This window comes from Balaenoptera ricei, chromosome 14 (genome assembly GCF_028023285.1).
Source record: "Balaenoptera ricei isolate mBalRic1 chromosome 14, mBalRic1.hap2, whole genome shotgun sequence".
NCBI classification, from domain to species: domain Eukaryota; kingdom Metazoa; phylum Chordata; class Mammalia; order Artiodactyla; family Balaenopteridae; genus Balaenoptera; species Balaenoptera ricei.
Window position 1 is genome coordinate 188,408 of NC_082652.1, and position 17,612 is coordinate 206,019.

The 17,612-nt window shown below is 41.8% G+C and overlaps 1 protein-coding gene across 4 annotated transcripts in view; it reads right to left on the minus strand.

The window, feature by feature from the left end:
* Nucleotides 1–16,874, minus strand: part of ZNF10 (zinc finger protein 10) — a 104,648-nt gene extending 87,774 nt beyond the window's left edge. For 2 of the 4 annotated variants that reach the window (XM_059894881.1, XM_059894877.1), the window contains exons 1-3: nucleotides 16,366–16,874; nucleotides 14,563–14,628; nucleotides 14,184–14,276 (exon numbers count right to left, since the gene is read on the minus strand). The gene's annotated coding sequence lies outside the window, so the exon portion shown is untranslated. Of the gene's footprint in view, nucleotides 1–14,183; nucleotides 14,280–14,562; nucleotides 14,629–16,365 lie in introns of all 4 variants that reach the window. The other 2 variants (XM_059894875.1, XM_059894876.1) reach the window with 2 other exon arrangements.
* Between the last annotated feature and the right edge of the window lie 738 nt (nucleotides 16,875–17,612).

Genomic DNA, 17,612 nt, shown 5'->3' on the forward strand with positions numbered 1-17,612 from the left:
TGTATAATATTCAATAGAAAATTCTTTGGGGTCATTTCTCAGTAACAAAACTTGACCCAGCCTTAACTCTATGTGGGTATCTTATTTTAAGTCCCCTGAAGCACCGGTTGTTGCTTTCTAAGAAAATATAGAATTCTGATTGTTCTTGCAACAACTAATATTTACATCACTAGTACTGAATGTACCTGTTGCTCCATCTCCTTATCCTTCTGCATTTATAGTAACTTCTTGTTTTAATGTTGAAGGGTAATAATCTTTCGGGAAACTTGTAAAAACTTTTTTTTATTGAAGCATAATACATAGAGAAATGTGTACAGCTTAATGAATTTCCCCAAATAGAATACACCTATTTAGTCGGCCTCTAGATCGAGAGAACCAAATGAGTACTTTCACTGATGCTACTAGAATCTTACACTCAACTCCATTCATCCCCTCCTATCAGGTGTTACTGTCATGCTTCTTTAGTTTCATGTATATTTTAAACTCCAGCTGATATTATAATAATTGTTGTGTTGACAATATTCATTTATATTTCTTGTGGAGTCATCTTTTTAACAGCCATTTAAAATGTGAAAACCATTCTTAGCTTTCAGGCCCTGATATAGCCCATGGGCCTTAGTTTCCCAATACTTGACTTATATTTACCCCTTGTGTTCTTTACTGCCTTCTGCACTGCCAGGTTTCCATCTAGGACCAGTTCATACTGCCTGAAGAACTCATCTTAAATAATGTTTCTTTTAGCACAGGAATGCTACACAAGTTCCCTCCATTTTTGTTTATCTGAAACATCTTTATTTCAGCTTTATCTCTAAAGGACTTTTAGCTTGGTATAGAAATCTAGATTGGTCGAGTTGTTTTTTTCCTTGTCAACACTTTAAAGGTGTTGTTTCATTATCTTCTGACTTCCATTGTTTCATTTGAGATGGAAACTTTCAGTCTTTCTGTTGCTGCTGTGAAAGTAGTCTCTCCCCTACTCTGTACCAGCTTCTGATAACCAGGCTTTATCTTTTGTTACAATGTGCATAATTGCAGTGATGTCCCTCTTTAGCCTGCCTGGAACTTGCTGAGCTTCCTGAATCTGAGGGCTGATATCTTGCATCTCTTTGCAAGGTTCTTGACTAACTCCTCAAATATTTCTTCTGTGTCATCCTCTTCTTAAAAGACTAACTACACACATTAGAACTTTTGAGTTTGTCCTAAATGTCTATGTCTTACACTCATCTTTTTTCCCTTCTCCCTTCTCTGTTTTAGGATGGATAATTAGATAATCATGACAACAGGATAATAAAATTATAACTTTCAGAGCTATAATGGTTTCCTTCCTATGTTTCAAACTTTTCACAACTTGAATATGCAAACCTAAGACAACTGTGTGTCTGTAATACAAACTCCTTATAAGTTTATTATATTATAAACTCCTAGGTCAAAATGTTCAAATTGGATGTTTACCCCTTCACATGTATTGAGATGGTCACACTATGTATCGCCATTATCTCTGTCAAACAAATTGGAACTGAAATAATGTATTATACAAGTAATTTAAAGTACATCATATACTTTATTCCCACTGTTTGCTTTTATACCTTAATGTGTCTGGCTGGCTATTGCTACTGAATTTCATCTTGAAAAACAGGAAGCTTTTCTTTTGGCCTTCTGCTGCCTCTGAAAAGTGCCACACCTTATAAATGTTAAATACTGAAAGATATAACACAGACTTGTGTGCTAAAATTGACTGAAAGCAACTATGAACCTTGCCAGCACTGACTTGCTATGACAAAGAAAGCATACTGTATAAATGAAAACATCCACAAACTATTCACTTTGTTTTTTCAGTGGCAACAGTGTTTTGACATATCTTTTACTGTATAGCCTAGGAATTAACTGTATTTTAATTTAATGTATTTAATACATTATCTGTATTTTAATTAAATTAAAAATAGCAGCATAGTTCTTATTTTGTGAAATATTTTACCACAAATGAACAAGAGGACTTTTTGGGTGAGTTACATAGTTCAGAATGATGTTGCATGAATTTTAGGGGAAATTTCTTATTTTTGATAAAAATGATTCAAGCAACATATTTGGTGAGCTACCTGCAAAGGCACTCCCTTTCCTGCGTGCCCCTCACTCACCTTATCATAGGCCTCTTCCCACTTTTTTCTCCATCATTCTTCACTCTCCCTTGCTCCATTAAGGAGGTCACATTTGCTTTAGAAATAAAAGTCCTGCTTACTAGAAGAAAATAGATAATTCAAAATATTATGGTTTTCCTAGACCATAGGGAAGAGAAGCTATTACAAGAAGAATCAAAGCAGAAGAATGCATGCCATTTCCTACTTGTGCCTATTTTAAAACATTCCCTCAAGAACATGGAGTACAAATTCAGCCAGGCAACTTACAGCCCACCCCCTGATACTTCCTATGGAGAAGGCAGATACCTAAATTCAGATTCTGAATTTGGAAGAATGGTAAACTCCTTAGGCCAGATTCCCATAGTTCTCCATCATTACATTCCCTTATAAAAAACTGGGGGCAGGGTCTGATCAGCCCCATTCTTCCTGGGAGAAGTCTATGGCCACACCTCTGAATGTTACACACCTCTGAGATGACATACATTCTTGTTCACCAAAGACTGCCACAGGGTGTGAGGGAAATTAATAATACTGGCCACCACTATAGGAAAGAGGGGATTTATACAGTGGAGTTGTTGTGACAGTTTGAGGCTTTGAATGGTTCTAGGAAAGTAAATATTAGGCAACAGCTGTGTGTTTTGTTGTTACATTGAATGGAAAAGAAATATGCCAGCCTCTCACTTTGTGAAAGAACAATTATATATGCATGAAAAAATAAGCTTAAATGAGGCACTCATTCAAGTTCTAAATTACATATTTCATGTACTAAACGCAAGGGAAGTTCCTGAAAGGAGGCAATCAGACACTTTAAAGATAACCTTTACAATGGGAAAATAAAGGATGGGCAGGTGTACATGGAGATGAAAACAATCTGATTTATTTGGACAAATATGTGCTTACAAAAGAAATGTTCTTACTGAAAATGGAACAAAAGAGGAAAACAACCTTGACATTTTCCTGTGATGTACCTTATTTACATTTATTTCAGACTAAGACATCTAGTCAGATTCAAGGGTAAACATGAGTTAGCATAACCTTAAGTCCAAACTCTGTCTCAAAATTAAAACCATAATATATCTAAAGATGTTTCTATAATAATGTCTGTATGTTTTTACAAAAGCATGCTCATTGTTGTCAATATTGTGATAGCTGCATATTCAGAATCACACATGCTGTAGGAAAAAAATTCAGCCAGTACTACATTCATTTACTATGAATCAAAAGATTTATTCGTAGCTTTTCTGAATTTGCTTCAAAACAACAAAAAACAAAACCCAAACAAACATCCCCCTGTAAAAAATCCACACCGATTCTCTCCAGTATAACTTCTCAGAACTCTTATGACTTTGCCACGCTCATTACAATGGTAGTTCTTCCCCAGGATAATTCTGTAGGTTTGAAATACTGCAGAAAGTCACCCTATGTTAAGTTCATTTATAGGGTTGCTTTTTCTCCTCAGAAGAGTATTTAAAAATTTAATAAATATTGCATGGTACATGAAGGCATTCCCAAATCACTGTTTGTATGACTTTCCTTCATTATGAATTTTCTGGTGCCCAGGAAAAAGTACACCCTTACCCATGCATTCTGTCCTGTCCTGAGCTGACAGATGCAGAATGAGACCTAATCTCTAAAAGTTTTCTCACATTTATTGGACATGTATCCTTTCCTGGCAGGAATTTACAAATGTAGATTAAGGGAATCCTACCAGGTGAAGAGTCTTCTCAGTATTGTTTGATTTCATCTTCTGGTATTACAAAAAGAATGAGCAGGTGTTAATGGCTTTCCTATACATTCCTTGGGTTTTTCTCCAGAATACTGAATAGAGCAGAGACCACATTTCATCACAATCAACACATTCACATAAGGCTTCTTTCCAAGAGTTCTCTGAAGTCAAAGTAAGGCATTAGCTGCTTTTTTTTTTTTTTTAAATCCATACATTCTTAGGTTTTCTCTACAGTGTGAATTCCCTGGTGTTCAGCAAGGAATGAGTGGTAGTTAAATGAATTTTCATATTCATAGGGGTTCTCTAGAGTATGTGTTCTCTGATGTTTAGCAAGGTTTGAGCTCCAGCTGAAGGATTTATTGCATACCTTACATACATAGGGCTTCTCCCCAGTATGAGTTATCTGATGTAGAATGAGGGAAAAGCTCCGACTAAAGGTTTTGTCACATTCAGTACATGCATAGGGCTTTTCTCCAGTATGAATTTTCATATGTTGTGCAAGGGATGCGTGCCATGTGAAAACTTTACCACATTCATCACATTCATAGAGCTTTTCTCCAGCATGAATTCTCTGATGTTTAATAAGGAATGAGTGGCAACGGAAGGCTTTACTGCATTCGTTACATTCATAGGGGGTTTTGGAGGTATGGACGCTCTGATGCCGGGTAAGGTGTGAAGAACGGCGAAATGCCTTCCCACACTCAACGCATTCATAAGGTTTCTCTCCAGTATGTGTAATCTGATGGCGAATGAGTTCAGAGCCACTGCTAAAGGCCTTCCCACATCTCCTACATACATACTGTTTCTTTCCTATGTGAATTCTCTGATGTCGAGTGAGGTTTGAGGCACGGCTAAAGGCCTTTCCACATTCGGTACATTCATAGGGTTTCTCCCCAGTATGCGTTCTCTGATGTTCAATGAGGAATGAAAGGTAACTGAATGTTTTATTACAGTCTTTACACTCATGGGGTTTCTTTCCCGTATGTATCATCTGATGTTTTACGAGGTTTGAGATCTGGCTAAAGGTTTTCCCACATTCCTTACATACATATGGTTTCTCTCCAGTATGAGTTCTCTGATGTAACACAAGGGAAAAGCGCCGACTGAAAGTTTTTCCACATTCATGGCATCCATAGGGTCTCTCCACAGTACTAACATTCATATGTTGAGACAGGGCTTCTTGATGGGAAACTGTCACTTGCCTGATATATCCCTGATTTCCCTGCAGCATCTCAGTATCACCCTCACATTTCCAGCCTTCTTTAAAACTGGAATACTCAAGGCCTTGGCTTAGAAATCTTTCCATTATCAAATACTGGGATGAATCATCTTCGTATATAACATTTTTTGGAGAAAACTCTTTGATCTCACCATTTGACTCTGAAGCTGAAAAAACAAAGCAAATGTTTCTTACTTTCTGTGTTGAGTAAAATAAAAGCCACTCCTCCATTTTTTAATGAGAATTACATTGAAAACAAAAATCTTAGCATTGCATTGCTTTTACAGTTATCATATATGACTCTGAAATCTGAGCAGTAGATCCAGAAATTCAGAAGACATCAAACAGAGGAGAGCTGTAGGTGAATAAGGAGAAGATTAAAATTAAGTAACTGAAGGTGAGGGGAAAACAGAACTATCAGAAAGATAAGTAATTGTAAAGGATAGGTGGTTAATCTTCCTCACCTCCATTTAAACTTTATTTGCTGCCAGAATGACTTGAAAATGACAATTTCATAGTGCTGCTAATAGACTACAAGCGTCCCTCAGGTCCCACAAAGAAATGAGATTGTGTTCACTTAGTGCCTTTGGAACATCTTACAGTAACTTATTCTGAATGAATGAATAAAAAGGTTTCTCTGAATATCTTCCAGCATCCTCACTCTACCTCTACCTTCTAAACGGACATGTGAAGCTCAATTTAGGGATAACAGTGTCTTTCCATCAGATGCTTTTGACAGATAAACACAGGATTTTCTCCAGGCTAAATTTCAGTAACGGATTTTATCATTTTGGGAGAACAGAGTTTTATAATAATACAAAGGTTTAAAAAACATATATTCTCACATATCTTTATTCTTAGGAAATATGTGGAGTTAAAGGCTATGATGTATACAATTTATTCCCAAATGTTTCAGGAAAAAAAATCATATACCAAATGACAAAACAAACAGGGCAAAATATTAGCCATGGGTGAATGTGAGTAAAGGGCATATGGGTATTTTTGCACTATTCTTACAACTTTTCTGGAAGTTTAAAATTATTTCCAACTTGGTATATAGATTCAACAAAATCACAATCAAAATCCCAGCAAGTTATTTCACAGATCTCAACAAACCGATTCTAAAGTTTATACAAAACAGAAAATGACCTAGAATACCTAACACAACACTGAAGGAGAAGAACAGTCAGAGGACTGACACTTGACTTCAAGACTTCTGTAGCACTACAGTAATCAAGACAGTGCAGCACTGGTGAAAGACTAGACAAGCAGATCAATGGAACAGAGTACAGAGCTCAGAACAGACCTGCATAATTATAGTCAACTCATCTTTGACAAAGGAGCAAGGACAACACCAGGGAGCAAATACAGTCTTCTCAACAAATGGTACTGGAACAACTAGACATCCACATGCATAAAAGTGAATCTAGATACAGATTTACACTCTTAACAAAAATTAACTCAAAATGGATCACAGACAAAAATGTAAAACAAAAAACTATAAAACTCCTAGAAGATAACAAAGGAGAGAACCTAGATGATGTTAGGGAGTGATGACTTTTTGGGTATAACACCAAAGGCACAATCCATGAAAGAAATAATTGATAAGCTGGACTTCATTAAAATTAAAAACCTCTGCTCTGCAAAAGCCAATGTCAAGGGCTTCCCTGGTGGCACAGTAGTTGAGAATCCACCTGCCAATGCAGGGCACACGGGTTCAAGCCCTGGTCAGGGAAGATCCCACATGCCGTGGAGCAACTAAGCCCGTGTGCCACAACTACTGAAGCCTGAGTGCCTGGAGCCCATGCTCCACAACAGGAGAGGCCGCCGCGGCGAGAGGCCCACACACCGCAACGAAGAGTAGCCCCTGCTTGCCACAACTAGAGAAAGCCCGCATGCAGCAACAAAGACCCAACACAGCCAAAAATAAATAAAATTAATTAATTATTTTTAAAAAAGCCAATGTCAAGAGAATGAGAAGACAGGATGAGAAGACTGAGAGAAAATATTTGCAAAAGACACATCTGACAAGAGTTATTACCCAAAATATACAAAGAACTCTTAAAACTCAACAATAAGAAAATGAACAATTCAATTTAAAAACAGGCAAAAGACATGAACAGACACCTCACCAAAGAAGATATACAGATCCAAATAAGAATATGAAAAGACCTTCAACATCATGTCATTAGGGAACTGTAAATTAAAGTGAGACACCACTTCACACCTATCAAAATGGCCAAAATCCAATTCACTGACAACAACACACGCTGGTGAGGATGTAGAGCAGCAGGAGCTCTCATCATTGCTGGTGGGGACGCAGAATGGTGCAGCCACTTTGGAAAACAGTGTGTCAGTTTCTTATAAAACTGAACATCCTCTTACCATACAATTCAACAATCACATTCCTTGATATTTACCCAAGTGAATTAAAACTTACATCCACACAAAAACCTGAACATGGAAGTTTATAGCAGCTTTATTCATAACTGCCAAAACTTAGAAGCAACAAGATGTCCTTCAGTAGGAGAATGGAAAAGTAAACTGTGGTACATCCAGACCATGGGCTATTACTCAGCACTAAAAAAAAAAATGAGTTATCAAGCCATGAAAAGATATAAAGGAATGAGCCTCAAATGCATAATATGAGGTGAAAGAAGCCAATGTGAAAAAGGTAAATACCCTATGAATTCAACTATATGACATTCTGGAAAAGGAAAAACTATGGAAACAGTAAAAAGATCAGTGGTTACCAGGTGTTAGTGGGGAGAGGGGGATGAATAGGCAGAGCACAGAGAATTTTTAGGGCAGTAAAACTATCCTGTATCATACTAACATATGGATACATGTCATTGCACATTTGTCAAAACCCATAGAATGTATGACACTAAGAATGAAACTTAAGGTCAACTCTGGACTTTGGGTGATAATGATGTGTCAAGGTAGGTTCATCAATTGTGAAAAATGTACCACTGTGGTGTGGGATGTTGACAGTGGCGAAGACTGGGCAGGGGTGGAGGTGGGCAGGGGGATATATAGGAACTCTCTGTACTTTCCACTCAATTTTGCTGTGAACCCAAAACTGCTTGAAAGAAAATAAAGTTTATTAATTTAAAAAAATCATTACAGTATTTGCAGGGAAGGTTTAGAGTATTTTCATTGCTACAGTAAAGACTGAGAGATATACATATACAAATTCACTAGCATTCCTATAGAAAAGCAATATAACTTCTTAGAAAATAAACTAAAGAAAGTTGCTTAAGAATAAATTCAACAACAGATGTACAGGGATTTTACCAAAAAAATTTCAAAATCTTAAGAAGCTGTGCAGATAACTCCTAACTCCTACTTTAGCTCAGCATCAGCATCACCTGGGAGCTTGTTAAAATGTAAATTCTTGAGTTCCACCCCAAACCTAATGACTTAGAATTTCTGGAGTGGGGCCTGGGAATATGTATTTTAAAACGATCCAAAGGACTAAACTTTGAGAAGCACTGTGATATCTCTCTTAAGCACCAGAATATGATACTCAATTGCTTACTGAATCTATATACTCGACTATCCCAGAGACCCAAAACTCAGTAAGTCACAAATTGATATAATCTTTCCCTCCCCTTCAAACTTGCTCATCCTTCCTTTTTTTTTTTTTTTGAGATAATAATACCAGCAAAAAGAGTGGTGTCAACCACAATTCCTCAATCTTCTTTAATGTCTTTTATCTAGTCATCACCAGGTCTTTCTGAGTCCACTTGCTTACTTTGTTACCATCTGTATACCTTCTTCCATTCCCTGGACACCTCCATGGTTAAGGTGATGATTACATCTAGCCTACGTTATGGCAACAACTCTTAAATGGCTGTGCTGTTTCCTAGCCTCGCTTCCAATAAATCTGTTTTCCAAACTGCAGCTAGAATGACCTTACTAAAATGCTCGCCTGCCTGCCTGAAATCTTTGGATGACTCCTGATTAGCCTACAGATGAACTCTAAGTTCATTAATATGACCTATAAAACACCTGCATGATCTGACCAGTGCTTTCCCTAACCATCCTTAATTCCCACCATTTTCCTCCTTACACTTTATACTTTTGCTCAATCTAGACTGAACCTCATACTCTCATTTTATTAGTATGATCTTTATACATGCTGTAACTTTGGGTTTTGTTTCAGTTATAAAATATGAATGGCTCCAGTCCTGTAAAGGTGGAGTAAGTACACTCCAACCTGGCTCTCCCACTGAATACAAGTGAAAACCATGAACAGAATGCATAAAGCAGCTAGCTGAGAACTCTAAAAAGTAAACGGGGAACTTCCCTGGTGGCGCAGTGGTTAAGAATCCACCTGCCAATGCAGGGGACACGGGTTCGAGCCCTGGTCCGGGAAGATCCCACATGCTGTGGAGCAACTAAGCCCATGAGCCACAACTACTGAGCCCGCGCACTGCAACTACTGAAGCCAGCGCACTCTAGGGCCCGTGTGCCACAACTACTGAGCCTGCGTGCCTAGAGCCCGTGCTCTGTAACAAGAAAAGCCACTGCAATGAGAAGCCCGCGCACCACATCGAAGAGTAGCCCCCGCTCACCACAACTAGAGAAAGCCTGTGCGCAGCAGTGAAGACCCAATGCAGCCATAAATAAATAAGTAAATAAAATTTTAAAAATCTATTTAAAAAAAAAGTAAACAGTAGCAAGCTGCTTGCGGAAGGAAGCCAGAACACAAAGTAACACTGAACTGGTGGTGAGTTTCTTGGGTTTTTTCCCCCACTCCAGTCTCTCCAGGCCTAAACTCAAATGCAGCCTGAAAGCAAGAACTGGGCAGCTGGTGTGAGGAGAAAGAGCTCCATGAGAAGCCTCTATTTCTGGTCTTAGGAATGGGAAAGGGGAGTCCATACTGGTCAGAGAAATCATATTGTTTGTTCATTTCCCATTCTCTTCTGCCCAAACCCAAAGCATGTTGCAGCAGCTGTGGCCATACAGGCAATTAAACCTCTAAGACAGGGTAACCTTCCTCCCTCAGCAAAAAGATCTATGGTCCCAAGAGCAGAGGAGTAATACCCCCCTTTTTTTCTTTTTCTCTCCATCCCCTCGCTGCATGGCTGCAGAGGCAGACAAACTTGCAGGAAGTGCAGAGGGGAACCTACAGGCCTGCCTTTCTATCCAGAAGACCTGAAAGAGGGGGTCCAGGGAGCCAAAAAGGAAAGGGGAGATGGTGAAAAAGGGAGCACAAGAAGGTGATCCCATAAAGTTGTGTATGAAATTCTGGGCTCCTCCCTGAGCTGTGCATGCATGGATCTGACCCTGAATAGCACACCTAAAGCTGTGAGAACTGAAACAAAGGGGAACCCGCTGCCTAAGGGGAACCCAGTGCCTAACACCACTAGGAGGTGCATATGGGGACAAATAAGAGACCTGTGAAGGCTTTGAAAACTGGACTGTCATTGGAACCACATGCATAGAAGACAGGTTAGAACTGTGGCTTCAACTTACGCATATCGACAGCCTGCTTAAATAAAGTTAACACCTCAACAGGATTTAAATAAGACCCAAAGTCTTAATATTTAAAAAAAAAAAAAAAGTTACAAGTCAAAGCTATAGGACATACAGAGAAACAGGAATTTCATCATCCCACAGGGAAAAGACAATCCAATTATAAAACACATTTATGGAGTATTTATACATGGACAGTGCATTAAAATGAAATTAAGTGAAACTATTATTTTGATGTGAAAATATTTCAATGATGTAGAAAATATCCCTATACTTTATACATGATAGTGAAGTACTGTGTAGTGAAATATCAAGATATCTGTAAATTACATTATTCAGCAAAAAAAGGGATGAGGTGAGGCAAATACAGTAAAATGTTATCCATTATTAAACCCATAACTAAGACTGTATAGATTTATGCAAAGATAGAAAAATAGAAAAACAAAAAATAGAGAACCCAGAAACATATGCAAAAACTGACACTTAACTTATGACAAACCAGTGAAGGAAAGGACAGACATGTCAATAAATGGTGCCTCGAGAACTGGATGTCCATGCAGAAGAGACCAAAATTGACCACTAAGTCACATGACATACAAAAATAAATCCAAAGTGGACCATGGATCTAAATGTGAATGCAAAGTGACTTTTTAAAGAGAAAATCTAGGAAAATGTCATCATGACCTCATGGTAGGGAAAGATTTCTTTTCAAAAAAAAAAAAAAATACTGGGACTTCCCTGGCAGTCCAGTGGTTAAGACTCCGCACTTCCACTGGAGCGGGCAAGGGTTTGATCCCTGATCAGGGAACCAAGATACTGCATGCCGCACAGCGCAGCCGCAAAAAAGGAATACTAATCATAAAGGAAAAGACTGACAAATCTGACTATACTAGAATTAAGAATCTCTGTTCATTAAAAGAGGTTTTAAAGGGGAAAAGTAAGCCACATGTAAGAGGAGACATTTGTAGTGAATATAAGTACAATGATTTGTATCCAAAATATACAACTCCTGCAAAACAAGAAAAAGACAGAGAATCCAATAGATAAATGAGCAAAAACCTTCAAGAAGCACTTCATAAATGAGGGTATCTAAATACTCAATAAACATATGAAAAGGTGGTCAACCTCATTAGTAATTGGAGAAATGCACGTTTAAACCAGAATAAGCTACCACTGCACACTCTCCTGATGGGTGAAGAGTATGATGCCTGGCAGTACAGGGCATCTGGTAAACATGGGGAGCAAGAGGAACCCACTTACTGTGTCTGTGGGAGTGTAAGTCAGTAAAAGCACTTTGGAAAACATTTTGGCATCATCTAATGTGTGAAAGAGATACATTATCCTCTGACTCAGCAATTCCAGTCCTAGATATAAACCACAGGAACCCTGTGCCAGGAGGTACCAGGACCCAAGGACAAGAGCAACATTGCTTGCAATAGCCCTAAACCGCAAACAACCCAAGAAGCCATCAATAACAGAATGGATACAAACTACTAGACGAGTATGCAAAATGCATAAATATTAAAAATAATTTTGAGAGAAGCAAATTACAATATATACATTATGATCCCCTCTATATAAAGTTCACAAGCGTACAAACCTAAACTAGTGATTAGAGACACCAACAGTTGATAAAGCTCTAAAGAAAATCAAGGAAGTTACTACCATTAAAGAAGATTACCTTTGCAGGGGGCGAGGTGGGGGTGGGGGGTGACTGGGACGAGCACCCAAAGAGCTCTTAGGGACCTGGCAGTGCTGTGTTTACTGACCTGAGTGGTGGTTACATGGGTGTCTTATAATCATTTAAGCTGCACGTTTATGTTTTATGCATTGTCTGTGAGCTATTTCCCTTTTCAAAAAAGGTACTGGAAGAAACACACAAAAATTCTAAGAGCTATATTAAAGTAGTGGAATTAGAGGCAATTTTTCCATGTTTCCCCTTTACCTCACTTCCCTTGTACATAGTTTTATGGGTTTTATTACTTTCAAAACATTTAGAAAAGAACATTTTTCTTCAACTCATCCTTTCACGAGGAAGTCTCTGGGCACTTGTCCCACCTCGTGACTTCAGCTCACACAGGGCTCTTTCCACGTCCTTCCTCCTGAAGGTCTCGCTCTCACAGCCAGAGCTTGGTTTTCAAGGCATCCTCTGTTCCCTCACTAGTCCTTCCATTAGCTGCTTCTCCATAAACATAAGTATCGCCCTGTTATCTAAAGAGGACCACTCCCTAAAGTCCAGTATACTTCCATTAGAGGTTTGCTTCAGAATCAACTATAGAACTTACGGAAATTGTCATAAACACATATAATTTAGGCTCCAAAGATCTTCTATGTCAGAATCTTCAAGGGCGGTGCATGGCCATATTTATTTTTAAAGAGCTTCACCAGCAATTTTATTTCAACCTAAGGTGAAGAAGGCTTTCAGAGCCCTTCTCAATCAACCTCATTGCTTCTGTTTTTCTTTCTTAATATAAGATTCCCACATCTACATCCCTATCTTGAATTTTTTTCTAAGATATATTCCAATAGTTTGTTGCACCTCTTCACTTGGAAATACCATCCTCTACTCACACCATGCATATCTCAAACTAATTCACCACGTTTTCTTTAAAACTGAGCCTCTTCCTGTCTTTTATATTTCTGTTACTACTATCCCTATCCACATTACCCAGGTCTATAACACCAACTGGAAATTCCTTTCTTCTCATCGTTGAACTGCCAACTTGAGGACCTCTAACAAAGTTATTTACAGACCCAACTTATCTCACTATGCCATGCCTTCTACTCTCTGAGGCATACCACCTAAGAGAAAGTCTTAACAAGATTAAAACTTCGATAAATATCATTAAAATAGGGACTTCCCTGGTGATCCAGTGGTAAAGAATCCGCCTTACAATGCAGGGGACGTGAGGTTCGATCCCTGGTCAGGGAACCAAGATCCCACATGCCGCGGGGCAACTAAGCCTGCGCGCCACAGCTACTGAGCTCACGCGCCTCAACTAGAGCCCACCTGCCGCAAACTACGGAGCCCACGTGCTCTGGAACCCACGCACCACAATGAAGATCCCACGCGCTGCAATGAAAGATCTCACATGCCTCAACGAAGATCCCGCGTGCCGAAACTAAGACCCGACACAGCCAAAAATAAATAAATAAATAAATAAACCTTTTAAAAAAATTGTTAGAATAACATATGACTGAAGGAATAAGCCCATCAATTAACCAAAGTGTAATGAATCACTCTTTCAAGAGGCTTAGAACAACAGTATAATGAAAAACATATATACCTTTTAACTTAGACAATGGAAACATATATGTCAATTTTTAAAAAGAAAGGGAAGAGAAACCAAAGAGAAATAAAATTCAGAGCCCAGACAGAGCTAATAATGAAAAGAAGGGACACAGCTATCTGTGAGAAAGTGAGGAAAGGATGAGAACTGAAGGCAGACAGGTAAGTGGGTGTGAGTGGTCCCCTTGCTGTGGGCAAGACTTCACAGTCCCTGTATCTCTGGTACCTTTAAAGGAAAACTTTCCATCCAGCATATAACAAAGTACTGCTTTCTCATTGACTGGGTGGGTTGTTATTTTTAAAAACTTCCCCACCAGCTTCTAACTCACTCACCTGAAAACAGACCTCTGCTCACATCTTTCCCCAGCCAGGGCTCTTTCCCTTGCTCCAGTAAGGAAACCACATCTGGCTTAGAAATGTTAAGACCTGCTTGCGGAAATGAAATAAATTCACAATTAGTCCCTGGATCCTTACGAAAGAGGGGCCGTTATTAGAAATGCCAGATGTAAGTATGAAAGATTTCTAAAGATTAGGTGACGTTCTAATCCCCCTCTTAAAAACTAATAAAGGACTTCCCTGGCTGTCCAGTGGTTAAGACTCTGCACTTCCACTGCAGGGGGCTCAGGTTCGATCCCCTGGTCAGGGAAGTTCCCATGCCATGCAGTGCAGCCAAAAAAAAGAAAAGCTTATAAAAAAAAAAAAAACAACTTACCTCCCTTGGGAATGTTCAGCCAGGTAATCAAGATTCGCAACAGCCATCCTAAAGGTCAAATTCTGACTGAGGGGAGATGAGAAGAAATACCTACCCAGTGAGACCAGGTGGCCATAGTTCTCCAACATTACATGTCTGTACAAATCTCTTTGAGCAGGCTGGAGCCATTCCCACTCCTCCCGGGAGAAGTCTACGGCCACATCTCTGAATGTCACTGACCCCTGAAATGACACACAGACATCTGCACAACCAGCACCCATGCTCCCAAAGGCCCTGATCAAGGAGTGAAATGAGTCCCACTGTGGAGGGTGGACATTGTATACAAGTAGCGCAATGACAGTTTTCAGGATTCTGAGTAATTATTAAGAGTATAAGTAAGAGACTAGCTGTTTTGTTTTATTATATAATTGGAGAAAAGACAAAAAAAAATACATGCTTTGTCCTGAGATAATTTACAATTTTGTGAACGATAAAGGACTATACATGTGAACAACATGGATTTCTGGCTTTGGTTGTAAAAATTCTTAAGATCTCACCACGCTTTATGAATAATGAAGACAATCCCTTTATGTCTAATAGGGAAAGTGTATTTTCCTTAATACCAGCCTATTTTAATATGATCTGCCAAGAATTTCTTCGTAGGCACAACTGGCTGTAGCGGAGAGCAGCAGCTCCCGATTAAGGGGCACACACTCAAGTTTACCACAGCTAACCCCGTTTCTGAAGAAATAGCTGTGATACTTAGCAATGTCGCCGAACAAGACGATGAAAGCTACAGTACAAGGGCCTCCCAGGATGGAACCTGCAGCTTCTTCCCTCAGGGTTAGGAGGAGTAATAAGCCCCTGCTTTTCAGCCTGGTTTTGCAGCACTTGAGTGACCCACATAGCTGTTAGGCATGAAGAGGGATTTTTAAAAGTCCCAAACTAGTAACAGCCCCAGAGGTATGACAAAGTTATATTTTAGTTTAAAAAAATTTTTTAAGTGCCTATAATCTGTTATAGATTACTGACTAATAAAGGAAGCTGTTTCCTAATGTAAACAGTGGGCTCTACAGAACGGAAGGAAACTGGACTTCCAGCAAAAGCTGGAGAGCCTCTGGCTTTGGAGACAAGTACGACAGAAAGTAGGGCAGAGAAGTGACACTAAAACCAGACGGACTAATTTGGAAGGGCGGGCCTTCTTATCCCCGACCTCTGTGAAGCACAACTGCCAGCCACGCATTTACCCTCCACCAAAACAACAACAATCAGTGTTCCTTGCTAGAGAAACTTCACGTCTTGCCTGAAAAATGAGCTCGGTGAGTTCGGAGATTTTGTTTTGCTCCCCGCTGATCCCCAGGACCTAGGAAGCGCCGTGCAGGAGAATCACGTGGAGAGACTGTTCACATGCAGACTGCCAACCCGCACACGCACAGGTTCGGGTTCACAAGGCTGGGGTGGGGCTCGCGAATACCCAAGTCCAGCAGGTTACCAGGTGATGCCAACAGAGCTGATCCAGGATCACGCACTGAGACCACTGATGCAGGCGTGGAAACAGACGCCCAACGGAAGCAGGAGTCAGCGAATGAACGGCAGCAGGGGCGAGGGGCAGAGTGAAGCCCTCCTCGTTCCAATTCCGGGGAAAGGAGGCGCAGGACAGCCTGCTCTAAGACCCGGCCGCCCGGTCAGCGCCCGCCCCGCGCCCGGCCCCGCCAGCCCTCCCACGTCCTCTTAGGCGCCAGAAAGGCGGCAGGGGGAGAAAAACCTGTGTCCCACGTCCGGAAAACACAGCCGCGCTGAAGAAGAAAGGAAACACCAGCTCACCTGAGACATGGCTCACGGCAGGGCCCGCGGAGAACCGAGCGTGGAAGGCGGAGCTGGCGGGGAGAGCGACGAGCTGACGCGCGGGCCGGCGCCCAGGCTCCGCATCCACCGCCCTCGTCACGAGGGTCAGGGACGCCCGCGACAGCTCCCTCCCCGCCGCGGCGGGGGCTCCGAGCCTGGGCGCGCCCCGCGCCCCCGCCTTTAACAGGGCCGCAGCTGGGGCGTCTCCTCCGCGCTGCTGGCCGGGCAACCAAGGTTTCCCGAGCTCGGGGCAGGGCCACCGCCCCCGGCCCCCGGCGGGGACAGGCTCGGGCAGGGCGGGCCCTTCCCCTACCTCGGCCCGCGCAAGCAAGGCTCTCGGCTCTGCGACGGGGACCCCGGGCCAGCGTCCCGCAAACTGCGCCTTCCGGAGCCTCAGAGACCGACCGCGACCAGGCCCCGGGCCTCAGACAGCTCTCCTTCCCAGGACCCACCGCGGCCTCGGCGCGTCGCGGACAGAGTGCCCGCCCCACCCCCCTACAACTCCCAGGACGCCCCGCGCCCGTGACAGGGAGAACGGGGGTCTCAGACAACTACACTTCCCAGGGTCCACCGCGGCCTCAGCCTGCGGCCTAGCCTTACACGCTCGGACTACAACTCCCAGAACCGACTGCGGCCCCAGCCGTTCCATTCAGGACCTCCAGCCCTGACCACGACAGTAGTAGGACCCGCAGCCCCGCGGGGTCACTACTCCCAGAGCCTGGAGCCCCGCGGGGCGGCCCAGCCATGGCGGCCTGGACGGCGACCGCCCGCACGCTGAGCCTGGACTGGCGACCTGTCTGCGTGAGCAGAGGAGGCAGTCGGGCTCCCCCTGCAGCCCTGCCGTGGGAGCCCGCGATTCCTGGGGGCTTCTTTCTCCCTGCGCTGGTGGCTCGGTCCCGAGCACGTGGGGAGGTCTCGGGACTCAGCACCTACAGAGCTCCAAGCCCAGGGGATGGGAGGCCGGGTGCAAGTTTTGTATTGAAATGGGAGGGTTAGGAGAGAGAGTGGGCCCGCTGAATCAGGGAACATTGTTCTAAGTGGAGCCAACAGTTTATGAGTTTATGAAAAAAAGATTAGAGACAACAAAGGAAAATGGTGTGTTATCAAACAGAACTTGGGTCCACTCACCTGCCCGCAGTAAAGCCGATCTACTGACACTGGGTTGTGATGAAGGAAAGCGCAGCGTTTATTGCAGGCGCCAAGAAGGAGTCCAGGGAACTAGTGCT